Here is a 27487-nt window from a genome sequence, read left to right on the forward strand (position 1 = left end):
CGTAATGCAGTGGAAGAGGTACACACTTATTTAATCCTACCCGTTCTCCATAAGTCATTCTTAAGTCATTATCCAACTTCTTTATAAACCTCACAATAATTATTTACTTTAAATTGCCTAAATATATAGTTTTAATACAAATGTATTACTAATATGTTCACATTAAATATAGAATGTAATTATGTGCATAATTATTTATTGTAATCAAAAATATAAACTCGTTATTGATGAATTTATCTATCAAATTTATATTTTACATTTTGATGATTATATTTATCAAAATATACATCTAAATGTATACTTATATACAAAATACATGAACAATTTGAAGTTCTTTATATAATTATGAATATATTATTCTATATGTGATATACGATATATGATCATATAAATGTATACATATTTACACCCACATACCAAAAGACACATACCGCCAAAGTTATTTACAAAAATAAAATAAAATAAAATAGATGGCTATTACAAATATATATATACTCTGTAAATTTGAATGAAGAAAATGAATCTCTCAAAAATACAGATTCACTTTAAATCAAATGGTACATTAAAGCATATCAATCAATCAATCATCGTAAAATTGGGACATCTTCTGGTCAATATCAAGAATTGCAGATTGTGAAATACACCTGTTTTTTTATATTTAGTTTAATACAACAGTAGGCTACGTGAAATTAACCAAATAAAGGGATGAATAGTAAATCAGACTTTGCATTCAGCATTACACAATGTGTTCCTACTGATCTGCTGCTGCTTCTGTCTGTGCTGCAGGATTCATGACCACGAGAGGGATGCAGTCATACAGCGGTTCTATCTGAAGGGCACAAGAAACAAATGAAAAACTATATATATATATATTTTACATTTGTAAAAACAATTACAATACAATTGTTTTTGATTAATGTTAAGCGAATGTTTGTACTGATCGATAGTTTCATAGGGAACCCCACTTGTGAAGCCCCTTGAGGATTTTCTGGGTTTTCCCTGCATGTCTCCTTTTCTTAAAATGTATAACATTGTTGTTATTGTTTTTATATGTTCTAAATACATAAATGAAATCAACATATATTATTTATATGAATAATAAGATTATTATGAATTGTCATTGTTTAAATAAGACCTGCTTTTTAAGTACAGCATCACTACCTCCAGAACAAAACCATGCTCTCTTTAAATACTGTACATGCTAAACTGTCTTGTATAGCAATCTGATGCATATTTAAATTTGCACTCTCCATTGCACTTTTGTCTCCTGCCTACAAGTGTTATAGTTGTGTTTTATATACATACATATGTTAATACCTTTTAATATTCAATATATATTTATAACTATGAACCTGTATGTAAAATGTTTTCATATACATTTTAGATATTATTCCAAATGTATCTCCTATGTTTAATTTATTCGTAGTCTGTATGTGGCTGTTTAATTGCCCCTGGTGGGATTGATAAAGTTGTTTCATTGATTTCCACTCACCTGTTCAGATTCCACTTTCCTGTTAGGAAGCTCAGCAGCACTGGTCAGCGGTTTCTTCTTTCTGGATTTTATTAATCATATTATTCAAATTACTATCAATTAATTTATTTGATATTTATTTGCACTGTGGCACATGTGCAAAATAATAAAAGTAACTTTATTTATATAGCACCTTTAAAAACAGAATGTTTACAAAGTGCTTTGGCAGACAAAGCAAAGGCAGGAACTCAGGAAGATAACAGAATACTTTCAACAATGAGGCCAAAGAGAGAGTATTCAAGAAATTTCAACCAAAGGCAAGAACTCATACAGCAAAGGTCAACAAGAATAAATGCAAGTAAAAAGAATAAGAATGACAAAACAGAAACAAAGGCAGTTAGAGCAGTAAGCAATGCTAATAAAGAGATACATCTAGAAATCAAAGCAATGAAAGACTATAAAAGGTTATAAAAAAGATGATAAAAAGACGACATCACATGGGAGGAAGAGAGATAAAAGGATTGGGATCAATAAAATGAATAAGAGATAAATAAAAGAGTTAAAGAATAAATCAATAAAATTAAAATAAAAGCAGTAAATGATGGTAAGAATAGGAACAGATTAATGGATAAAAAGCATTTTCAAAATGCATTAAAAAAGGTGAACATCACATAAAAGCAAGTCTGTAAAAGTGAGTTTTAAGAAGTCAATAATGTTGTATGCCGGAGTCATAATGCCAAAAAAAAAGAGCTTTTATAGCCATTTATAGCCATCACAGAAGAAGCCCAAGATAACCCTTATAATACAAGGTACTAAAGTTAAAAGCAGACTTATAATGGGAGTTCTTTAAAGATATAATCTCCAAGATTTTCATTTACATAAATGTCTGTTAAGTCACTATCTATTGCTGAATGAGGTAACAATGGTGACTGAGCCTATGGCCCACTGATGAAAGCCTTTGCATTTGCAGTATATAGTATTATTGTTGGAAAGGCTGTTGACGGAGGTCTAAGCGCCCCCTTGTGGCGCCATTGGGCAACTACACTTAAAGGCACACGGTGCCGTCATTATTATGGACTGGTGCTGTGTTCAAAATGCCGTACTATACTAGCAGTACATACTGATTTGGCCAAATATATTTATGTCGTACTGATTCGAAGAAAATCTCCAGTATGCATCGGACCAGTCTACCTCGCCTACTGTATCCCACAATGCAAAGCGCTGGAACGTCACAGCGACAGTTGAGATGACGGACAGCACAGCAGCAGCATTCCAGCAGAAGGGGGCGCTTTAGCTAAAACAGCGGCGGTTATTGTTTACTTCCGCCTGGCAGAGCATACTGCAAAATTAATTTGAAAAGCTCATATTACATACTACCATCGAATGCAGTATGCATTATATAGTACATAGTATATAGTATGTAGTAGTATATAGTATAGCATTTCGAACACAGTAGGTGTCTGTGGTGATTTAAAGCGGAGGTAGGCGGAGCTAAGCAGATGCTTTTCCGGTCTGAACACACAAAGAAAAGATGGATGACTACAGATACAACTTCAAAAATAAGTGAAAATCCAAAGAAAAATAAACAAATTTGACACTCAGATGAAGGCAAACAGACTAAAAAGGAAAGCGACCGTCAGCGAGGAAAATCAACTGGAGCCAACTGTAGACATCTGAATATCTCGGACGTATACGAATACAAATACAAATTTTATCACCATGAGGTTATGCCAAATAGAATGAAACTGAAAACTTCGAGATAATATCTTTAAATACAGGAAATGAAAGTATAAAGAATTGGATAGCGCTGACGTTCTTTTACCTGAGTGTCAGATGGAGCAGAATCCCAGCAAACAGGATCAGAAATAAAACAGCCTGTTTTAATGCATTCACTGTCATGAGTGATTTCTCTACAGCTGGAGAGAGATTGATGTGTGATGTGAGACAACAGGGCTACACGTTTGCATACAATACAAAGTGAGACAGAAAATTTGTGCTTCAACTGTAAAACTCCTTTTAAATCAAAAAATTCTGATTTCAATCCATGCTCACCTTTGACCGTGAGAGCCACCACGTCGGAGCTGATGTTTTGCGGAGTTCTGACAGCACAGGAGAAGTTTCCAGCATGCTGAAGGCTGACGGGGTCGAGAACCAGGTGTTTGTTTTGGTTAGAGGTCAGAGGTCGACTGTTCAGGTACCAAATGTAGTTTGTGGTGTCAGTTAGAGGACAGCTGGTACTGCAGGTCACTGTGACTCTCTGGCCCTCTGTCACCTCTGCAGAAGGAGTAAACGTCGCTTTTAGACCTGAATGATGGATTGAAAAGTTAAATAAACAGAAAAAAGTGTATTATTTAAACCTTTGTGTGTCTGTTGAGCACTGAATTGTTTTGCAATCATCAAAACACCTGAAACAAGTTATATTTTTATGATACTTTATAAAACAATAGAAAAATAGTATGCAGGCCTCTGTATACGATTTAACGTTCAAGTTAATAAGCTAATAATATTTGTCGTACAGGCCTCTGAATTTGCCCATACAGGGAGCAGTTATGAGTTTTAAAAGATTACATAAATGAATAAAATAAACAAAATTCTATGAAAATGATACGTTCAAAGACATGTAAGACTCTCTACATGAACTCGGCAAGATTAAATACAGGAAGCAGTGACACCTTTGGATAAGCTTGTGTGCACGATGTTGTGTGTTTTCTCTTTAAGCAGGAAACCAGACGTCTTGTACAGACACAAATAAGTGTTAATATTTCAAACATATTCTCTCCTGAAAGATAATCATGCATCACCTGTGACCACTAAAATCACTCTTGGAAGATCCCGCTCCTTCCATACTCTTCCGTATTCCTGGAATTTTAATGTGTATTCTGCTGAGTCATTCTTTGTCAGGTTCCTCATTATCAGCATATTTCGGCCTCTGGTGTCGTCTTTGAATTCCACACGGCCTGCATCCTCAGTCAAACTTTCTGCCTCTTTGTGTCTTGTCAGTTTTTTCCATGACTTGGGTTGAGACTGCCTTCCAGTGTGTGAGGATTTGCTTTCAATATTCACTGATGAACCTTCCAGCTCGCAGATTCTCCTGCTGACGTAGTTCACAGTCTCGCAATTGGTATCGCCCACACCTGAGATGTACATTAGACAAAAGACGTTCACACCTTAGCTTACCTTTAAAGTACTCTTATGCCAGAATAACAAATAAAGATAGCAGCAACATAAACAGCCACAGCAACATATCCAAGACAAAGATCAAACTAGTTTACGAGTTTGTTTAACACATCATCAAATACTCCCTGAAAGATATTTTACAATGAAAGATCTCCTCCTTCTACCTCATTAAAAATTCCTGAATCTGCATAGGCCCCGCCCCCTCCGCCATGAAAACAAAACACGTCTCTGCCATCGTTTAGCGGCAACTTGTTGAAAATTAGCTAGCTTGAAATGTAGTAATTAGTAGTAGTGACGTTAACGTCAGTTAGTACTGAGTTTGCAAAAATTACGATGACGGTTACAGCTGGCTCGCGCATCGCCGAAGTGGTTGCCATAGGTTACACATAATGATATGCAGAGCGTCAGGTTTGTGACGTCTCAAACCTGCCAATCTGAAAACGTGTTGTTCAGCCTGTCCTTGGTACACTGCAGTTTAAAAGCAGACAGGCCCAGCCATGGAGATGACTGCTGATGTTGTCCCTGATGTGGAGATGTTTACAAGGTAACAAACTTGATTTTCACTGGAGGGGGTCTTTATAAATTATGATGTAACTTGTTGTCCTCTTACCTGCTGAATAGTTATACAAAAGCCCCATTCAGTTAAACAAGACCACAGGATGGTTTATACTCACAGGCTTCATCAGAGCGCAGATCTTCGTGGCCTTTTACAGAACAGGAGACGATTACAAACCTAGCAGTTAAAAGGGTCAGTTCTGTCCTCTCGCAGTGTTCGTGCAGCTGTTTGTTAATGTACCACCTGAAGGTCATTTGAGGGTCAGCCATCGGACAGCTGGTGTTACAGGTCAGTGTGACAAAGTATTCCTTCGTCCTTTCAACATGTATTTCTGTTGGCAGATGATGAATACATTTTGAGTTACTCACTGTGATATGTTTGGGGTGAGAGGTGTGTTTGAATGTCTATGGAAATGTAACCTCTGGGGTACGTGATGGAGCAGGGCTCGTCTGCTGTCTGCTTATAAGAACACATTCTGCCTCCAGCGTAGGTCACACTGAAGCAGTTCGACGTGACAGAATCTGGACAGAAAGATCGCAAGTTATCAAGTTTTATCGAGCGCTACACCACAACCAAAGTTCTCTCGTGACACTTTACACAAGAAGCAGATCTGGAGCGAACATTTGGACACAGAGTGGCAGGAAAACTTCCTTCTAACAGGCAGGAAGCTCGAGCAGAAGCAGACATCTGCTGAGACCAGACAGGCCGAGATAGAGGGAGACTGGTGGAGACAGGCAGAAGGACAGACAGACAAGCAGGCAGACAGGCAGACACACACAGATAGACCAATAGGGCTACAGACACACGCAGACAGGCAGGCAGGCAGAAAGACAGACAGACGGACACAGGCATTACAATCATGCCATTTATATGTCAGACAGACGGATAAACAGACAGACAGACATACAAACAGACAGACAGGCAGATAGACAGGCAGGCAGAAAAACAGACAAATGGACAGACAGACAGACAGGCAGACAGACAGACAGGCAGGCAGAAAAACAGACAGGCAGACAGAAAGACAGATAGACAAAAAGATAGAATGGCAGGCAGACAGAAAGTCAGTTAGGCAGACAGACAGACAGACAGACAGGCAGTCCAATGATACTATTTACATGTCATTTATATGTCAGACAGACAGACTGACTAACAGACAGAGAGACAGACAGACAGACACAGGCAGAGAGACATAAACAAACAGAAAGAAAGACAGACAGACAGGAAATGACAGACAGACAGAGGGAGATAGAAAGACAGACAGACAGACGAACAGACAGACAGACACACACACACAGGCAGACAGACAGACATAAACAGACAGAAAGAAAGACAGACAGACAGATCGACGAACAGACAGACAGACAGACAGGGAGTTGTACACACAGCAACAGTAACAGGCTTACAGAGACAATAAAGCCGTTTTTAATGTCATAAAACTGTTTTTGTAACATCACTCACCCACTGAGACTTCAGGGGCTCTGAGATCTTCGTAGCCTTTGATAGCACAGGAGTATCTGACTGCTTCATCACTGCTGACCAGCTGTTGGTACCAGTGAGACCAGTCCTCATACAGATACTCTCTGTTCTTGTACCAGACGTAGGCTGCAGGAGTTTCAGTCAGAGGACAGCTGAGGCTACACATCAGTGTTACTGTCTGTCCCTCTGTGGCAGGAATCACCTTCACCTGCAGGTCTGACATAATGATATATAAAATAAGAAGTGATAAATGGATGTCGTACTTAAGTTACTTGCAGCCACCGTACCTGCAACATGGAGCTCCGTACTGTGGTCCCAGCAGAGCTCCGGGGTGTCAGTCGTCTCTCTGCAGCAGTAAAACTTTGCATCACTCTCTCTCAGGTCTTTGATTGTCAGAGTGAAGTTAGTCTCCCCTGACATGTACCGCACACGATCTCCGTCTGCAGGGATCTCCCTCAGAACATATGTGGAGGCATTTTTGTGCACAGTGTACCACGTCATGTTTGAAGTGGGATTTTCAGCTGAGCAGGACAGATTCACGGATGAGCCTTTTAAAACACAGATGCTTCTTTGTTGCCCCTGAACCTCTTTAAGAGAAGGAAACAAAAAGCATGGGAAGATTAGTAATGATAACGGACGTTTACTAATTATGATGATGTGATACACAGTGGGACATTTGAAGAGTGTGTTTGTGAGGTGATTTTCCAGTGCACACTTCTGTTTAATGAAGTTAACTTGTCTTCTTGTTTTCATCAGATACAGTACATAATCATACATGCAATCGTTGCGCAATCATGCGCGTAGTTTGGCATTTTATAAGGAGGGAGAAACATTAAAGCATACCTGAGATGAACAGGATGAAACCTATGAACACACATCCAACTTGTGGCCGTATCATGCTGCCGTAGTCTTTCAGCTTCTATTCGGGAAATGGATTTTATGTAAGTGTTATTTATTGACAGATTTATTAACATTATAAGAAATAAGAGTTTTTACTCACCAGTGGAAACAGGCAGGCGAAGAGGATGGAACGGATGGACAAAAAGCTTTGCTGCAAAATGTCTCCTCCCTCTTCTTCTGAAACCTTCACCATTTTCACTGCATCTTAAAGCATCTTTTAATCTCTTCAAACTCTTTCCTCTTTGACTTTTTTCTGCATCCTGTATCATAGCATTAAGTATTAATCCGTGGCATGTAGGTGTCGCAGTTATCAGATTGAGAGCTCAGTGTTGCCGAGGAAAGTTTATCTGCGTTTGCTTTGTGGTGCAGAAAGCCGAGAGGAGGAAGTCACGGCAGAATCACCAACATCAGAAACCAGTTAAGTGGCTGTTGTTGCTACTGATGAGAAATGCAGGAGCTCAAATTGGTCTCTGCATAAATTATAAAATGTGTTAGATAATTATAAATGTTTAATATTGCAATAGAAAACAAAATCTGTCAGAGAAGCAAAACATTTAGAATGATCTTTTAAATTATAAGAATGAAAGTAAATAATTAAAGCAGTGACAAAAATATTCGTGAAAGTCGATAACAAAATTGCAGTTGAAAATGCATGAGGACATGCATGAAAAATGATGAAACACAATGATTTAAGCATTAAAAACGAGAAATATTTAACCTTTGAACTCTCAGCTTCGTTGTCTGCTGGCCTCAGGCCGGAGGTACAGGTCCCTCAAAGCACGCCAGCAGGCTGAGGAACAGCTCCTTCCACCAGGCCACAGGACTTTTAAACTACACTATACATTATTATATATAAATAAGGCATCTAAGGTGAATATATTCTGCTCTAAAGGTACATTTTCTTTTTTTCCTAAAATTATTTATTTATAATTATATTTTATGTCTTTTATATTTTATATAATAATAATAACCACATTTTTTTTTATACAGTGCTTTGAGTGCGATTTTAAAGGAAGGAAGTGAGGGAGAGTTTCTGAGGTGGTGGGGGAGAGAGTTCCAGAGGGAGGGGGCAGCGATGGATATGCACCCCTTTTTAAATGGAGCCCCCCCCCCAGAACTTCACACAGTTGTACTTGTATAACCGGAGTGACAATAAAGAAATATCTTGAATCTTGAATGAAGAATCAACTAATAAATAGTTGTGACCTATGATGGAGAAATACTGATGGTATAAGTCGAGAACGCAGTTCGCTGCAACCGTCAGAGAAAACTTCCACAATATCCAACTTCCTTGATGTACCTGCTCTCACCATTTGATGTGTTCTGATTTCCCTATGACCCTCTTACTTGTCCTCCTACATCACCACAGCCCTAACGGACATTCATAGAGATGTTACAATGTTACAGTCTCATTTAGCAGACGCTTTTGTCCAAAGCGACGTACATCTGAGAGTTAATACAACACAAGCAACGATTGAGACAGGAGGGAACGAAGTCAGGAAGAGCCAACAAACAGCTTCAAGTGCGATCAGACACTGGAGCCAACAGGAAGTGTATATGGCGTTTATTTTTGGTTGTTTGAATAATCATCATCATCAGCAACATCAACAAGATCAGTTTAGTCATCATCATCATCATGAAAATCCTAGTCAGCATAAACTACATCCTCAATGGCATCATCATCAGTAGCATCAATATCATTAAGGTCAGAGGTGTTCATAAAGAGCTGGGTCTTTAGCTTCTTCTTAAAGGTGAAAGGGACTCTGCGGACCGAGTGGAGTTTGGTAGCTCGTTCCACCACTGGGGGACGACTGAGGAGAAGAGTCTAGTTAGCGAGTTAGGGCCCTGTTGTGATGGGAGTACCAGGCGCCTTTCATTGGCAGAGCGTAGTGGGCGGGACGGAGAGTAGACTCCGTCACTGGGAGCCAGTGGAGGGATATGAGCAGTGGAGTGATATGTGCTGTTTTGGGTTGATTGAGGACCAGTCGCGCTGCTGCGTTCTGGATCGTCTGCAGAGGTTTGAATGTGCATGCAGGAAGGCCTGCAGTAATCAATGTGTGATATCATGAGAGCCTGTACCAGCAGTTGTGTTGCATGCTCTCAAAAGTAGGGTCTGATCTTCCTGATGTTGTACAGGGCAAATTGATTTAGAGACATCGGCAAGGCATGACGAGATAAGTGGCGAGACTGTAGTGTTGTCTGGTGGGAGTGACAGGAAAAGCTGAGTATTGTCCGCGTAGCAATGGTATGAGAAACCATGGGAGCGGATGATTGCACCAAGTGAGGTGGTATATATTGACATAAATGAGATAAATATCTCACGTCCTTTCAACTGTTTATTTCTTCATATTCATTTACACATCAGCAAAGTACATCATGAGCTTATCAGAGCTGCACATGGATGTGATTCAGGATGTGTCAAGAGTTCAACACTGCTGTTTGTACGATGTTCTTTTTCATTCTGTTTTATGTGAAGTCAAACACTTCATTAACATCAATATTTGGCTGTAAGAAATATATTTAATATTTGGCCCTAAAAGAGATTTTAGTTAGGTTTAAATAGATGATGCAAATTAGATCACAACCTTGCAGGAAGTAGGTTCATCTGCGAAAGCAAGCAGAGATTCAAGATGTTTATTGCCACTCCAGTTATACAAGTACAGTCGTGTGAAATACTTATGCTGGGGCGCTCTGATTAGAAAGGGTAAAATATGAATATAGAGACATAAAATAGAATTTAAAAAAAATATTAATGATAAAATGGGTGAGGGTATTGCACAGGGGGTTGAAAACAACATATAAATGTGTTTTCATATTTAAATTTATTTGTAGTGTGACAAAATTATTAATTGACATATTATGATTAAAGTAGTTTATACATTTCCATCAGTTAGACAGAGTCTGCCACACTGAGCTGGTTGATTATTATTGTGTGGACTCCGCTTGTAGTTCAACACTTAGAACCACTAGAGGGCGACAGAAAGCTCACACTGAATGGGTCACACGTCAAACAGCACAAATACAGCTCAGTACGGTTAACAGAAATGGCCTCAAGCATAATTTGTCAAGATTTAACAAACATACCCTCTTAATAACCTTTTATTATCAGACTTATTCCGGACTGAACCTGCTCGTGGCCACAGTGAGTGTCTGTCTAGTGGTTAAATTCGTAAAAGAGAGAAAATTAAACAGCGTTCTCTCTTTTTTTTAATTTAACATAGCCTGCTTTGGCAACACACATACCTTTGCCATTAAGGAAATTGAAATTGTCCTTTCTCGGTGACCATTTTTCCGTTGAGAAGACGTTTAAAAGACGACTATGGCCACCGTTGAAAAGACGCGCGCACACAGCATAACAGACTATCGTGAGAGTCAACAGCTGGCGGAGGAAGCTGGATTTCTGGTATTTCTCTCTATCCTTTCCACTCCTCTAAAGTCTCTCTACGCCCCCTCGCTCTGGCCCACTCATTTCCAGTGTCTCTCCACCGCTCTCTCCCTCTCTCTCTCTCTCGCCCACTCACACAGCCTCTTCCCTCCTCACCGCCTGTGGAAGCTCAGTTGACCAGCGTCGCAACTGGGCGATGCGCCTCCAGGAGAGCCTTTATCTTTCTGCGGCGGATTTGACATTAACATCGCAGCCTAAATCCTCACAGTCTGAATGACACTTAGTTTTATCCTCTCCTCAGTGATTTCGTTAGCTAACGTCGATCTAATTTGAAGAGAAAACTAATCCCCGGACAAAGTTTTCGGTTCTGAAAACTGACCGCTCGCAGCAAACATTTTTCCTCTTGAACGATCCCCTGTGGGAGGATTTGCTTTTTCTTGTTTTATTTTGAAACCAGATAGAGACAACTGATAACTTAATCGGACATGCTACGGGAAACGCCGGACAAACTGGCATTGTTTTGAATTTCTAAACCTCAGTCTGTGTGAGTTTGAGGCTCAGAGGCATCTTCAGAGAAACTACAGCGAGCAGAGGAGGCTGTTTAACTGCCTACAGACGTTGTAAGGTAAATCTGTCATGTCTTTTTTTTTATCTCAACAAAAATATAAACTTAACAATTCCTTAATGTTCCTCTGTCTCTGGTTTTAAGTATCTGTTCTGTTTAGCGACGAAGTTGTTGCAATTAGTGGTCTTCTATCTGCTGCGATGACATCACTGGATCAATATTATTCTGATTAGATATTTTATTGGGACTTATTATTTCTACTCTTGCTCTTCATATATCCTATGATTTGAAGTATCAAGAATAACAAACGTAAAATATGCAAAACAGCCTATTTGTGTGTGTATTTGTGTATAATGTATGAAAACTGTATGCTGGGTGTAAAATTTGATGTGTTCTCGTTTACCTGTAGTTTAGAAATATCTGTTAGTGTCCATGGCTGGTATTTGAAGTTGCCACGTGTTAACTGGAGAGTCATTTTTCCACTATTAGTTTTGATTTGTATCCAATGACACCATCCAAAATTCTCCTTATGTCTGCATCTCTTAATGTGGAGCTCCACAGGGCTCAATACTGGGGCCTCTGTCAATCTCCCTTTAAACTTATGCAAAAAGCTCATTTTTTAGTGATTCGTTCAGACAAAGGGGGGAAAGAAAGAACGTAGGGATATTTTCATTGGATTGTGTTTCTTTTAAGAGAAAAAAATCCTTCAGTAATTAAGCAGAAACAGACTTTTGTCAGACTCTTCCAAGGTTGGAGAGCAATCCTTGAAGCGCCAATTGAGTCTGCCAGTTTGAGTCCAAATTTTTGGTTGGATCTGGCAATAGGAATAAGAACAACTGGGGAGATTCTGGCAACGCTGGTTTATGCACTGACGCTCCAATTCTTTTGACTACTTGTTTCCAAAAACAAAAGAACAATCCAACACCAAATGAAGAAAAGTATCCACGTCTTCTGGATTCTTTGCAAAGTGTTCGCACGAGTTACCTCTGTGAACCCTCTCAGATTAAATAAAGATGTTTTTTTCTGCTTTCAATGGGAAATTTGATAAGATGGCTTATTTCCAAATAACATCTTTCATTGCTTTATAGAAACTTGTTGGTATGAAGAGTCTTGTGACCATGTCTAATGGCAAAAGTGTTTTATTGTTGTCGTGACTGACACACACTTGAGGCTGGGTGAAAAGCCAGTTGTTAAATAGAGCAGATAGATGCAGAGAATCATACAAACGGGACAATGGTGCTAACGGGGAACTAAAATAAGGAACTATGAGGAACTAAAATAACATTGAGCATCCGTTTTGTCATCCTTGCACACCTTGTCAGTTGCCAAAGTTGCAAAAATTGGGTGAGGCCACAGCTGGTGGGGTTTTGAAGGCCTCTGACTGGTGGATAAATCGTGCTTATGTTGGAGGGAGGGTGCATGGATAGGTGTGTAAAGTGCTCAAGTTTGATGGCTTTTACTTCAAAAGGCAATGTTGGTTCTTAGTGCTTATGTGTCTTCATTCTGCCAATGTGGGTGCAAGATCAACAAAATACCCATATTGGGACATTTTGCAGTGAGAAGCACCCTATTTATGTATGTATTATCATGCTCTGATCCAATGTGGGGCCTTAGTGTATAAATTGAACACAAGGCCGCCAAGTGACTAACTTTTGTGCCTGTAAAAAACAAGGTAAACACAACAGTTGACACACCACTCCCACGCTGCTCCCACTGGAAAAACAGGGCAGGGATGAGGCCTTTGGTTCTAGTGTTTACATCACAGCAGTTTGTTCCATCAAATCCTAAAGGTCCTCCTCCTATCAGCGTCAGATCGCCAGACCTCCTCATTAGAAAAACTTCCCTTCTTCAGCTGCACAGGATTTCATGCTTCCACTGAGGCTCAAACTCTTCTGGACCCAAGAGGCAGGGCAGGATCAGGGAGGGGCCCGTGAGTGCGTCAGCTTCACTTAAACCCCGTCTTAGTTCTCCGAGATGCATCATGGTGGTCAGGGTGAAGACATTTGGAGGATGTGAGGTTTTTGTGTGGAGGCAGCGATGTTGCAGGTTGCAGGCTGCTTGCATCATGCTGCTCTCTAAAGGTTGGACCCGAAGCCGAGCAAACTCCTTTTCCTGTTGTTTTTGGGTGCGTCTGACTTACAGACCACCTCCACCCACACTGTCTGCTGCAGGGTGGGAGGGTTGCTCATATGCCATATATGACTCCTCATGTGTGTTTGTGGGGTTTTGTGTGTGTGCTTAAAAAGTCTGTATGTAAGGGGAAGTAGGGAAGTAAGGAACCAAACAATAACGATTGAGACAGAATGGCAATAAGAACAGATCGAAGAGAGTTAGAAGAAAGTGGAGGTGTGACAGTAAATGTGAAGGTAGAGTAAATAAAGGGTGAAAGGAAAGGAGGAGGGAAGAGAGGATGTGAGGAAAAAGAAGGTAAGAAAATGGAAATGGGTGGAAGAAGCAAGGTGAGGAAGTCAAAGAAATAAAGGAAGAAAGAGATTCAAATAACATTGAAAGGAAATAAGAAAGGTGTTGATTGAAAAAGGAAGTTAATCAAAAAAAGGCAGGAAAAGAATGATGGTAGGAGAGATTAGATAGGACATGAAAGAAAAGAAAAAGAAAAAAAGGAGTGAGTAAGCAAAAGCAAGGAAACAAACAATGCCAGAAAAGAGGAATGATATGAACAGAAATGAAAGAACAACGCCAGCAAAAGGAATGACAGAAGGGATAATAAAGAACGACAGAAAAAAGGAAATATGGCAGCACGAAGAAATTAAGAAAGAAATTTGGAATTAGAGAAGGGAAAAGAAAGAAAGAACGAAAGAACAAAGAATGGCAGCAAGAAGGAATAAAGAATGGAAAATTTAAGAAAGAAAAAGGGAAGAAAGGAAGGACAAACAATGGCTGCAGGAAAAAGGGATGAAGAGCAGAAAACGTATCAAAAAAAGAAGGAAAGACAGAAGGCAGGAAACGAAAGAAAGAAGGAATAAGTAAAAACAAATGGAAAAAAGAAAGAAAGGAGGGAAGTAAAACAGAAAGATTGCACACACTGATGGTGTAAAGTTGAACAGAGACGAGAAGGAGACCCCTGATGACTCTCCTCTTCCTCCTCCATCACTCCCCCCCTCCCCTCCCTCCCCTCCCTCCCTGAAGGCCCCCTGTGTGGCTGCTGGCCTCGGCCCTCTGTTGTCTCCATACTCTGCCTGCTGTTTACACATGATGGGTTGAGCGGGTTCAGCTCAGCTATAAAAGCACCACTCCCCCACTTTTCTCCCCTGCGGCAGAGGCAGGAGTCAGGAGGCCTCGTATGAGAGGAGAGGGTGGGAGGTGGCGGTTGAGGAGAAGGAGGCCTCCCTTGGTTCTCCTCTCTTTCTACTGTACATAACTCTTTTTGCCTTTATTTTCTCCTCTGCTCTCGCTTGGCTCGCCGGCGGGTTGTGGTCTCGTGTTTGGGCCCAGCCCTGGACCAGACATTCATTTTTCTCCTCTTAGTTTCTAACCGCTAACTAACCACTGGCTCCCTGCATCTCCTCCCCCCCTCCTCCCCCCCTCCTCCTCCATCTTAGGAATGTCTTATTCACCTCCTCTCTCTGTCTTCCTTCCTTCTGATTCCTACATGCTAAAAAGCTTTCAAGCATCTGCGCCAACATCTGTAAATAAACACACGAATGTGCGCACATTCTTTGCCGACACACTCCAGTCGACTCTCAGACGCGCACACACACACACTCACATTTGGACACACAAAAGGCCCCCCCATCAGTATGTGCCGACCACCTGTGAGGGTACACACACATCCATAAACCTCCCTTTCTTCTCCCTCTCTTTTCCATTATCCTCCTGAGAGCGCAGCGGCGGGGCCTTCACTTCCAAACCAAACATAGACCAAATTCCGCAAACCCCACCCCGACATCCCCCTCCATCGCTGCCTCTCTCCCCCCTTCTTATTCTCCTCTCCCCTCCGTCCCTCCCACTCGCTGCCTCTCGCTCGCTTTTCTTTTTGGTCTGTGTTTGAAGAAGGAGGCAAACTAAAAGCTGGCCTCCACAGAAAACTTTTTTTTTTACCGTAAGCAGAGAAAAAGAGGAGAAATGTATAAAGAAGAAAAGATGTCTTGGCAAGGAAGTGAATTATGAGTGAAAAGAGGGATCAAGTGCCATGGCAGATGGGCGTAGAGTCAGATGGACGTCTCCTGTGTCCCAGTGGCTCATAGAGCGAACGTCAATGGAGGGACTGTTAGCTTATTACACTCCTTCTTTCATCATTTTCTTTGATGATGTTCACCCATTGTTTGACGTCAGACTCAAAAGTACTCAAGGGCCTGTGTCCACTAGCAGCGCCTATTTTCCATACAAAACCAATGCAGTTCAACGTTTTCAGCACAAAAACGTCAGCTTCTTGTTGTCGCTACGCTCTCAGTTGCAAGTAAACTCCCGAACACTGTCCAACATGCAGAAAAACATTTATTTGCTTGCAACGTTTCGGTACTCGACCTTCATCAGGCAAACAAAACTTTTGGAACACCTCAATGTCACTTCTTCCTCACCGACCAATCAAAATCAAGAAGGAGCGGTACTCCTGATATCAACTTTGTCAACAACAATGGCGGAGGAGAAGCTAATCCATTCGTTTTCTCGGTACAGTTTCCAGGTGTGGAGCAGCTGCTAAAGCCATCACACATTTCCTTTCCCTTGTTTTTATGTTTTCTTTGTAAAATGTCACCAAATATGAAGCATACAGAGCGATTCAAAACACTTAACGGTTACTACCAAGGGAAGCGGAACTGCCGCCAGACAACTTTTGTAACCTAGCAACAGTAAGTGCCGGTGTGAAGAAATCTGAAATTGAGGTCGTGGGCGCTGCCAGCGAAAAAAACGCTGTTAGTGGACACAGGCCCTTTGCTAATTGTAATCAGGTGGTAATATTATCATATAATCAATGATTCATCTAGTCAATAAAACGAAAGAAAATAGGGAAATTGTTATTTTTGTCCATCAGAGGATCCAGAGATCCAGACATTATAGATGCAGGAACCAGCCGAGGATGCCAACCCTAACCCTGAAGCCAGTGAAGTGTAGTCCCCTGTCAATCAATCAAACCATTATTAATTTTAGCAATATTTTACTTGGTGATTTAATTGGTTAAATTCACCATATTCAGCATAAATGGTTGCATCTTTTTTGGGTAACAGTAGGCATTATAAGTCTCCCTTTGATTTTTACAAGTAAAATAAAGATATTAAATACTGCAGATTGTAGTCGATGATTGGTGGCTTTGCCATATATTTACATCCAAAACCTACATTTCTCTGCTTTAAACAATATCAGCTACATGGTTCTGAAAGATTGTTTTTATGGATAATAAATTATTGTTTAGGTGAGGCAAGGGAAACTCATGGTTAAGTCTGTGACGTTCCACTAACCACCATCTGCAGTAGAAAAGTCAGACATGTTACTACCTCAACTTCCACACCTGTACTCTTCTCCTCGCTACATGAACTTCTTTCTGCATTGGACGCATGGATGCTAGACTGTGTGCTACTGTGGCTGCTAAGCTACCTTGAAACATGCAACTCACAATTGTAACGGTATAACTGACTGTTAGCCAGTTAGCAAACTCGGCTACCCGGAGTTAAATCAACACCATGCCCAACACAGTTCTTTCTCACTGTAGTGCTGCTAACACAGATTGAAATGTTGCACTCCACTGTTTACCAAAGTTGAACGTAAATCTGTTCATCACTACAATTCCATATTATGGTATGATGCTGTGTCACATTTGAAGACATATAATGTTACAATGTGGGTGAAGTTTCAAATCTGCAGGTAAAAGTATGTCCGAGTAATCCCCAGGCTTCTCAGCTCAGTCTGCAGGCTGCTGTGAACGCCAGGTTTCAGACCGTTTTGTGACATCACAAAGTGCAGCCTCTGCAGGCTTTGAAGAGCTGGCCAATCAGAAGAAAGTGGGCTTGTAGGGGGCGGGGTATCTTAAAGGGACAGACGACTGAGTCAGAGTATTTTAAACTGTAAATTATGCTAAGCTACTCCACAGGCATCACAGAGAGAAATATGAAGCTTGAAATGAGCATTATACCCCCCCTTTAATAATTCTGATGGAGAATTGTCTCTGGTCCTTAGGGTCAAATATCTGTATTTAACTTCTGATTACTACATTAAACGTTTCATTTAAATCAACTATTTTTTCTGCTGATTCGCTTTTTAAATCCACCTGTCTCTTACGCTTCTGTTGTTCGCTTTTTGTGTCTCTCTCTCACATCTCATTTTTGATCGACTCCTTCCTCTGCCTTCAGGTGGAAAACACAACCTTGTTTGGAAAGATTTGGCCCCCAAAACTTTAGTCAAATCTAGAGACTCAGAATAAGATTACTATGTTCCCAGTATGAAGAAACCAACTTAATGAGCAACTGTTTTTAGGATTTTTGAAGGAAACTTCAAAGGATAGAAAAGCTTAAAGTTGTTTGACTCTGAAGCCCCCAGTTGAAGTTCTTTTTTTACGTGGAGACTCCCAGATACCAGCTTTACAGGACTCATAATGTCAGTTAGGATTAAAACATCATTAATTCTTCCTGCGTTACTCTCCGCTGACATTTTTCCAGCTCATTACTTTGTTATTTCATGGAGCCTTTTCCCTTTCTCTCCGTCTTTGTTTCCCTGTTTGAGAATGAGAGGAACGGCCTCCAGTACAGCTGGGATTGGTTATTATTTACTGGCTTGGCACACACACACACCCACACACACACACACATATGCAGTGGAAACAAATTGGGTGAATCTGCTCTGCACGTAGGAATGTGAGGCGCATGTGTTTGTGTGTTTTAGGTCTGGATGACAGAGCTGAGGGAATGAAAGAGGGATGAAGAGAACGAAATGAAAGAGAAAGACGAAACAGAAAGAAGAGAAGGAAAAAGAGAGGTGGAGAATGAAAAAGGGATTGATTTTTGGATGCAGGCTGCTCTTGGCCTCCTCTGTCTCGCCTGAGAATAGAGGTTAAAAACACTTCTCTCCCTCAGTCTCTCTCTCCTAGAAGTCCCCTCCTCCCTTTCTCTGTCTTTCATTTCCTAATGTTCCTTCTCTCTGTCCTTCTGCCTGTCCTCATACTTTCAATACAACCTAGATTATCTGCACTCATTCTTTTCTCCATCTTTAGTCTCTCTCTTTCCCCTCGCTCCTCAGAGGGCAGCGGCGGATGGTAGGATAAAGGAGGAGGAGGAGGGATCTGTTGCTCCGCTGATGTGAGGAATTACAGGGAGGGAAAGCAGAGAGGAGAAGTGAAGAGGTTTCTGTGTTTACCTTGTCCTGCTGCCAAACGGTGGGATGGGGATGCAAGGGATTGTGGGTGATGGTCATGAGTGAGGGTAGAATGAGGAAGAAATGAAGAGACTAGACTTTGGGTTTGGAGAGGACTTAGAGCTCTAAACAAACGATGTGTTGATTAAACTACAGTGATAAACTGTTCTGATTCAGTGCACCAAGTAGGTAAAACTGCACTTGGGATCTAAGACGGTGTAAATGATGGGAACAGTTTTTTGACCTTTAATGTCTCTTTGGGACAAATGGAAGAACAGGGTAGCTAAATTGTTCTGTCTGCCCTAAATCCTCTCCACTTGTTCAACTCCGGTCCAGTAGGTGGCGGTAAAGAAACTTTAAACTGGTTTGCTAATCGTCCAATCAGCATGAATATAAAGAACTCCATTCCCCTATCTTAGGGCTAGGTTTAAAGGGAGAACTAGTCAGTTGCAAGAAGCAAATACTGTATGTTTCAAGTGGTAATCTCAAAGTTTTGTTCTCTTTGGCGGCACATATGGCGATAAATGGTAATTGCGGGAGCACACTTCCCAGATATCCATGCAGTGCTGCATGTGTGACGTCCACGGTTGGCGCCGGTTGTAACTCTTGATTTTCCTCGCTGACGGTCGCTTTCCTTTTTAGACTGTTTGCTTCATCTGAGCGTCGAGTTTGTTTCTTTTTCTTTGGATTTTCACTTATTGTTGAAGTTGTATCTGTAGTCATCCATCTTTTCTTTGTTTGTTCAGCCATAGTAGATTACTGTTTACTCGCAACACTTGCAGAGACCCGGAAAAGCAGCCGCTTAGCTCCGCCTACCCTCTCTGGCAGACCAACCACTGCTGGCTGATGGAAAACACGTCACTAACTGGGCGCCGCTTGGGATTTTTTCCGTGAAAGTCGCCACAGACACCCAGTCTGTGATACTGCAAATGCAAAGGCTTTCATCAGTGGGCCATAGGCTCAATCACCATTGTGTTACCTCATTCGGTGATAGATAGTGACATTTATTTAAACAAAAATATTCAAGATTATCACTTCAAATAAAATAAGCATCTAAACTCAAGAATGAAGCCAAATATAATATATATTAATTAATCCTAAGACCAACTGGTTGCCAAAATATGTCAGATTGCTAAATAGTGTTGAAGAAAATGACCCTTCATATATAACTTAGTAAAGATATTCCCATTCAGTAAAATAGATGATAAACCAAAGTATGCTTTAGGGCATGGTTACCTTCTGTTGGACAAGTTGCTACAGCGGCAACCTGTCAAAGAGGATAAATGCATGGTGTTGGATATCCATCATCTTGTCCAAATGTGGCCACTTCCAAAATGCTAAACATGAGGCTTCAAAACAGTCATGTAGAAACATCCTGATGACGTCATGGTGGCTACATCTGCTTCTTATGTAGTCTATACACAGTCTACATATCTGACATATTTTCACTACTTAAAATAGTTTTGAACATGACAGCAGAAAAATTGCCGATCTTATGAAACACAAAGCAATGCTGGCATTTATGTGAGAACATGTCCAACATGCACTCTTTTTCTTTCATTGTTCAACACCTGAGGAAATACCTGCCTTTTGTCCTTAGCTAGTTGCTAACTTTGTCAGTCTGCTGTTTTGTTCTCAATAGGCGGCAATCAGTGGGCTGTAAATTGTAAAATTGAATCAATGAGCCAAAAGATGCTAAAAAGTTTGGAGGGCTAACAGGAAGTGCAGAGTAAGGTCATACCTCTGTGTGTTTTTAAAAGCCTTTTACATAACATGCGGGAATGATATCTAATGTTATTTCTAAAGTAAGCAGGGCAGCTGTAAGACATGTAAATAAGTATGATTAATGAAGTCGAGGTTCTCAGTCTAGTTTTACTCTTTGGGAAATTTATTGAAACGTTTTTTTGCTCCATGAAGGAAGCAGCCACTACAGGGAGTAATACGGTCCATGCAAACTTGCTCCAAAATGGTATCAGCGTGGTATCAGTGTGTCATGACTATACATGGTTAAGTTCTTCTTTGAGCTACAAGGAGATAAAGTGGGATGAGTTGGGTTTATCCTTTATTACAGCCCTGCTGCATCACTCCACCGACCCCAACTGATCTCGCTCCCATCGGACTCAAAATACATCTTCTGTCTCTTTTTTTGCTGTTAAGATAAATGTAGCTCTGCCTCTTACTGAGAATGTAACCATGGCTGCAGAAAACCATCCGTTTGGAGCTTCTGTCAGCAGAAAATGTATTCACAATGACTGACAACACTACCATGTGTTCAGTGTTAACATGTATCAGCAGCCCATTCTCTTTTCCAAATTGTCTAAAAATGGCAGCTTGGTCAGTGTGCATCAAAATGTGACGCTGTAGCTACCTTACTAGCATCATTTCTGGACCCTGTCCTCTCGCTTATTGTTTTGGTGTGGTGTTAAAGTCAGGTGATGTAGTTTGAAGAGCACAAAAGTCTGCTTGGGATGGGTCAGGGGCAAAGGTCAAATACAGAACTTTCATGCAGAAGACCAGTTTGCGTTTTTGACAGTTGCGGGAACACATATCACAGTCATCGATCTTTTCTTTGTTTGTAACAATGCTACAGTCTCATTTAGCAGACGCTTTTGTCCAAAGCGACGTACGTCTGAGAGTTAATACAACACAAGCAACGATCGAGACAGGAGGGAACGAAGTCAGGAAGAGCCAACAAACAGCTTCAAGTGCGACCGGACACTGGTGCTGACAGGCAGTGTATAGGGTGTTTTTTCTTTGGTTGTTTTTTTTATAATAATCAGCAGCAACATCAACAAGGTCAATATAGTCATCACATCATCATCATGAATATCCTAATCAACATCAACACCATCCTCAATGTCATCATCATCAGTAGCATCACTATCATTAAGGTCAGAGGTGTTCATAAAGAGCTGGGTCTTTAGCTTCTGCTTAAAGGTGGTTTACTCGCAACACTTGCAAAGACCGGAAAAGCAGCTCCGCCTACCCTCTCTGGCAGACCAACCACTGCTGGTGTAAGTAGAATAACAAATGAGCTAATATTTAGGAGCACATTCAGTCTTACAATGCTTACTAAGAAAGCAGTTTTTGTATAAAAACCATGCAAGCAGACAAATTGTGTTTTTATGTTAGAAAAGTTACGTCTGTGTGCTGCCAACTGTTTTTAAAACATTAGCCTTACAGTGATGCAATAATTAGTTTAGGAATGTACAGAAAGTCTGAAACGAGCATTTTATTTTTTTTTTCAGAAGAACTAAATAATCCCCGTCTTGAGAGATTACTCCCCCACTCCTCCCCTGACAGCCGCCACCACTCCCCTCCTAAATGGTAAAGACGCCAGTGTCAGTGCGTGATACGCTCTACTGGTGGCTATTGCAGACTTGCTGCGCAGAGTTGCATCACTTAGCGCTGCTGAGACATAGAGAGAGAGACAGAGAGGGAGAGGGGAAATAATGGGAAAAGTGTGAGGGGAGGAAAGGGTGGGAGCCCACGTCTGCCTTCTACAATTTCTCTCTTTGCCTCTTTTCTTCTCTCCCATTTATTGTTTTTGCTGCGTTTCACCGCCTGCTCACTCTTGAAATTTTTCTCGTCCTCAGAGAAATTCAGCCTCCTGAATGCTGGCATTGACAACACGCTGTGAATCAGACCTGACACGATATAAAACGGCGGTTCAACGCTCACAAGCTGTGAACAGTGACAGTAAATTTCCTCTGGCTGCCGTGGAGGCAGAAACCACCTAACTGCAGTGGCGGTGGTTTTGTTTTTGTGACTTTGAAACGTGATATGGTCATTATACTGTTTTGGATGATCTTTGAAAGCTTGGGCCTAAACAAAAACATGATCTGTCATTTAAAAGGCACTTGGAGGTCAATAAGAAAAGGAGAACTTGTGTTTTTTGTCCTGTGAAAAATGTTTTGCCTCCAAGAACAACAGAATACGTTGTTTGTTTTCTCCGCCTAACCACAGTCTGTGATAAGAGGAACCTCCTGCTGTTTACTCCGTGCTTCGTAACCCCTCTGTATGTCCTTAAAATGCCTCTCTGCTCAATGCAAACCACTCGCTCTTCTTGCTTTTGTCCATTGAAAGGTTTGCTGTTCAAACAGGTGTTCAGTGTCAACCAATTCCAGCCATTTCCCATGAACGCACCTCAGCCTCTCTCCTCCTGTCTGTGCCTACAAGTCACGGAAACAAAGCCTCCTGTCATCCTCGCGGTTGCAGGGGCATTGCGTAAGACCATATAAGGACGTGGGATGGAAAGATCAAAGGATGTAACCCCTAAAAGAACTGGCCTGACATCATTTTTGGAGTGGTGGACCATCTTATGTCGGTCCTCCCTCCCACTGAAATCAATTCTCTTTCTTCAAAAACCCCCTAAAATACCTACTTTTAAGCAGTTCATTCACCAACCAGACTTATGCTTTGAAAAACTTGAGACACTGTGTCCTCATTTTCTTTTTTTTAATTCAGTGGACTTCTCATTTTATGTAATAACATCTGTGCAAGAGGAAGCAATATACCCTGAAGTGAAGAATAACTTCTTATGAAGCTCAGTGTTTCTGCTACGACAAAAAGACGAAAAAAAGGGAGTCCAAAAACATGCTCTGGAGAATAAAAAAATGGGAGAGAAGAAAAAGGAGTGGGAGGTGCAGAAGGCAGAGTATAGAGGGGAGGAGAACAGGAGAGGTATGCTCTGTTGGAGGACTAGGAGAGGAAAACCACAGGAAGGAGTGAGAGGGAGGGAAGTAAAGAGAGAGAGGGAGAGAAAGAGTAGGAAAAAAACATATCAGGGAGGGAGGGAGAGGCCACATCAGGGCGCTGTGGAAGCAAAGGTTTCCTGTGAGAGGGGGAAAGACTCCTGTGTGTGTTAATGTACGTGACACCCGAGGGGGGCATGCATACATATGGGATGTAAGTGTGTACAGTTTAACACATAATTGTTGTTTAACTTTTGGTATGTTTCTGTAAGAATGTTTCATAAGTTAGTACAGTGTGCACAAAGGAGCTCTAGTGCAGGTTATGCAATTAATAGTAATGGTTAAGAGTAGGGGGGGTTAGGGTCCTGGGAATGCATTTTGTAAACAAGGGTCCCCACAAGTGTAGAAAGACAAACACGTGTGTGTCTGTGCAAACTATATCTTAGATGTATTTATGCACTATCCAATCCAAAGAATAAATGCACATGTATTGTGTATGTGTGTGTGTGTGTGTGTTTGTATTTCTATCTTTGTGAGGACCAGTATAAGTTTCAATGAGGACACTCCTGCATTGTGAGGACATTTAAGCAGGTCGTCACTACTTTGAAAGACCATTTGAAGTTAATGTCTTGGTTTAAGGGTTAGACTATAATAAGGTGCGGGGTAAGGGTTGGGATGTAGGCAATTAGTTTTGATGATAAGTAAGGGGGCTAAGGAATCGTAACAAGGGTCCTCACAAGTACAGAAAGACAAACACGTGTGTGTCTGTGCTAACTACTTCTTGCATATGTGTAGAAGATAACTACATCTTACATATATTTAGATTATGCACTCTCCAATCTGAAGTATAAATGCACATGTATTACGTTTGTGTGTGCGTGTTCATATTTCTATCTTTGTGAGGACCAGTTTAAGTATCAAACAGTTGTAATGAGGACACTCCTGCATTGTGAGGACATTTAAGCAGGTCACCACTACTTTGAAAGACTGTTTGAAGTCTTGGTTTTAAGGTTTAGATTAGAATAGGTTTGGGGTAATGGTTGGAATTGAGGCATTCAGTTAGGATGATTATTAAGGGGGCTAAGGAATGCATTATGGTAACAAGAGTCCTCACAAGTACAGAAAGACACGTGTATGTCTGTGCCAACTACTTTTTACATATGTGTAGAAAATATACATATGTGTCGGTATGCACAAGTACATAATGTTTTTGTGCAAGCGTGTGAATAGTCAAAGTATGTGTTTTGCTAGGCAGTAGGGGATCCATAAGAGGGTCCGGGCATACTGCCCAAACGCAGGTCATTGAGGGAAAAGAGAGGGAGGAGCTGCTGGAGGTGGGGGCTCACGTGTGGTTATGAGATTCGAGCATGCTTGCTGGTGTGACTTCAGTCTGCTTGCGTGCCTGCATACATATGGTCTTGTGTGTGCGTGCCGTCACAATACCTCCAAATAAATGCGAGTGTGTGTGAGAGAAGTCAGCGAGGTTGCAGTGGAATGTGAAACCAGTGTGGCGAGGTAGCTGGCAGGCGGGCAGAGGGACCTAAACACTGACTTCATTGTGGTTTAGCCTCTGCCTCATATTATGTCGGGGGATCCTGTCGGTGATTGTGGAAGAATCTGTGGTGACAGCAAGTTTAGAAGTTAAAGAGGTGTACATGTAGCTGGAGAGTTGCCAGTTTGAATCCCAGACTGTGTTTAGAAATCCAGGCAGTGAAAGTAAATTAAGAATGCACTTACTGCCAGCTATCATTAAAGGGCCATATGGTGAGACACCCAAAGGAGCTTTTGCCGTTATGTCACAAATCTACTTGATACCCACGTCTGGCACGATTTAGGAGTTCCTGGAGGCAAAGACTCGCTAAATATAAAACAAATGGCCTGAAAACCAGATACCTGAGAACGTTTTTCTTTCGTTTTGGGTGCAAGGTTTCAAGTAAAAATCAAAAACTGCACAATGGATTTGTTTCCAACTGGAGTTAAAAGAGTTTGACCATTTTAGAAATATGTGCACTTAGTTTCTTGCTGAGAGTTGGATGGGAGATCGATACCGCTCGCATGTCTATGTGTAACATGGAGCCAAAACCACGAAGTGATTAGTTTAGATAATCTGTGGCCGAACTTAAAGCTGCACCTTTATCAACTCCCCTGTGGCAGAACTATTAAGACTTGGGTATGCACCTTTGGAGAAATCAGCGAGAGTAAGAAGAGATTTTTCAGGTATCCAATAAAAAAATCCTAAACCTTTGCTTCAGGCCTCCCTGAAAAACCACTCCCCCAAAAACAATATGCACTGCTTGAATACTGCCTTTCCTCTGCGATTCTTTCACGACTCCAGCTGGCTAGCTTTTGAAAGACTAATCGTGCACTTCCAAGGGAATAGTGTGCACAGGCAGGTAGTTGCGTAGACAGACAAGTGGGCCATCCAATTATTGCATGAGGGGTGAATGAAATGTTTGGACGGGCTCATTACCGGCAAGCCAGAGCAACAAATACCAGTATAATAAGTTGGAATTGGCAGCAATATCCGTTATTGTCAGGTGTAATTTACAGTGGCCAACAAGGGCAATCGCGCTGCACACGGTTTACATTAGAAGAAACAGGCTGCAAATTCAGTCTAAAACAAATGCAAATTAAATTAATGTGCTGCAAAAGGCCGAAACAAACATATTAACATCCGACGTGATGCAAATACAGACATGAGAACAGAAATACGCTACAAATCCAATCCACTCAACTGAAGTGCTCCAGACCTGTAGGAGCGCTCGGTGTAACAGCTTAAAGCTAGAGCTAAGTGTTAGCTACCATTAGCTATGGATCTAAGTTAGCTGTGCGGCTAGCAATACGATCAGCTGCCTGAGCACTCTGAGTGTGTTAGAATTCTCTCCTTAAACTGCCCCTGTGCTAGTTAGAGGAGTTAACACCATCACTTCACTGTGTTCAGAGCCTGACAATGGTCTAAAAATAGCGCTACCTGCACGGCTAATGCCAGGTAGCTTACAGAAGCTACACTAAGCAGTGGTTACTTTAGCAAAGCTATCTGTCGATCTGCAGCACGTGTTTTTTGGGTTTGTGTGTGTTTGACTTTGCATTGTTTCTCTATTTGCAGCGTGTTTGAAGTCAATGCATTTGTTTGGTGTTTTGCAGCCCGAGCGTTTCAATCGTTGCATTCGTTAGAGACTCCTGCATGTGCATCGTTTCTGAATTTGCAGCCTGTTTCTTCCAATGCAAACTGTTTGGGCCGTTGCAGCACAATTGCCCTCGTCTGCCACCGGACTATTTCCTACTAAAGAAGCTTCTGCCAAGTATATTCCAAGAAATATTTACTTAAAGATGGTAATTGAAGCTAGAGTGACTTGCAGAGACTATCTTAAAAAAAATAGATGTGGTTAGAGGATATGCCAGCCAGCTCTCTGGTGTGAATTAACAAGCGTGTTCCTTCAAGCATAAATTCACACGTTTGGTCCACTTCACTGAAAAGTTTCTCCCTTTTGCTTCCCTCCTGTGAGATTATTTTCCTTTGAAGCAGATATCTGGGTCTTGAGTCATTCGGTCTAACAAGAACTCATGAGTTGAGTCATAGAGCAGGGTAGCTTTTTATCTCATGCCTCAGCCAGGGTGTCATACCACGACGGGTGGAAAACTACTGCAAAATTTTGTGTAGAGCCTGACCACAGAAATGTAGAGGATCAGAATAACAAACCCACATCATAATGTTTTTCAGATTTTCTCTTCTACAGGAACTGAGCAACAACTAAAATTCACAAAAGAGGATTAATTTGTCTCAGATTGACTGAACTGGTCCAAGAATACTCGGAGGACAGGACAACAGCTTAATCTAGGCTCTTATGTGAAGGGGAAAAAGGTCTATAGTTTCATTTAGGTTCACATTAACATGGTTTTAATTATAACTTCTTTATAAATTAAACTTACCTTCAAGATGTTATCTTGAAGATTTCAGTTTCGT

The 27487-nt window shown here is 41.1% G+C and overlaps 1 protein-coding gene across 1 annotated transcript in view; it reads left to right on the top strand.

The window, feature by feature from the left end:
- Nucleotides 1-11186: 11186 nt before the first annotated feature.
- The window catches only part of LOC138595348 (zinc finger protein GLIS2-like), a 34452-nt gene continuing 18151 nt past the window's right edge, over nt 11187-27487 (top strand). The window contains exon 1 of the mRNA XM_069666725.1: nt 11187-11590. The gene's annotated coding sequence lies outside the window, so the exon portion shown is untranslated. The remainder of the gene's footprint in view (nt 11591-27487) is intronic.

Source organism: Semicossyphus pulcher, unplaced genomic scaffold (genome assembly GCF_022749685.1).
Source record: "Semicossyphus pulcher isolate SPU_LCO1_2020_fin unplaced genomic scaffold, fSemPul1.0.p SCAF_17, whole genome shotgun sequence".
Lineage (NCBI taxonomy): Eukaryota > Metazoa > Chordata > Actinopteri > Labriformes > Labridae > Semicossyphus > Semicossyphus pulcher.